A 682-nucleotide genomic window follows, 5' to 3' on the forward strand; every position below is an offset into this window, starting at 1 on the left:
ATGCTCCTGGATTGGAAGAATCAATATAGTGAAAATGACTATACTACCCAAAGTAATAGACCTCAGTAATTTTAAAGAAAATAAAATACCAAACTAAATTCTTTGTAGCCTTTCAAATTCTCTCCTGACATTGGTTTCCTCATATTTTGAGTGGGAATTATAATGCCAACTCTCCCTACTTTACTATATAAAAGACAAAAGAACAGGGCTATAATAATTACAGAGATAATGACAATTACAAATTAAGCTGCTATAAGCTTTAGGGTACGGGTCTTTTTGTGGACATGTTTTATTTCTCTCAAGTAAATACCTAGGAGTGGGGTTGCTGAAATATAGGGTAAGTTATACTTAACATAAAAACTACCAAATTATTTTAAGTGGGTGTACACTTTTGCCTTTCCACCAGTGTAGTGCATGAAAGTTTTAATTGCTCAGCATCGTCATCAGCAATTGATATTGGCAGTTCTTTTAATTTTAGCCATTCTAATAGATGTATAGGGGCATCTCATCATGGTTTTACTTGCACTTTCCCAATAACTAGTGACGTTAAGCATCTTTCATTTGCATATTTGCTATAAGTACTTTTTCTTTGGAATATTTACTCATTTTTATTTTTTTCCTTATATATATATCCATTATGGAATAGCTAAGTCAAGTTAATTAACATGTGTATTACTTCACA

Source organism: Galeopterus variegatus, unplaced genomic scaffold (assembly GCF_000696425.1).
Source record: "Galeopterus variegatus unplaced genomic scaffold, G_variegatus-3.0.2 Scaffold19661, whole genome shotgun sequence".
Lineage (NCBI taxonomy): Eukaryota > Metazoa > Chordata > Mammalia > Dermoptera > Cynocephalidae > Galeopterus > Galeopterus variegatus.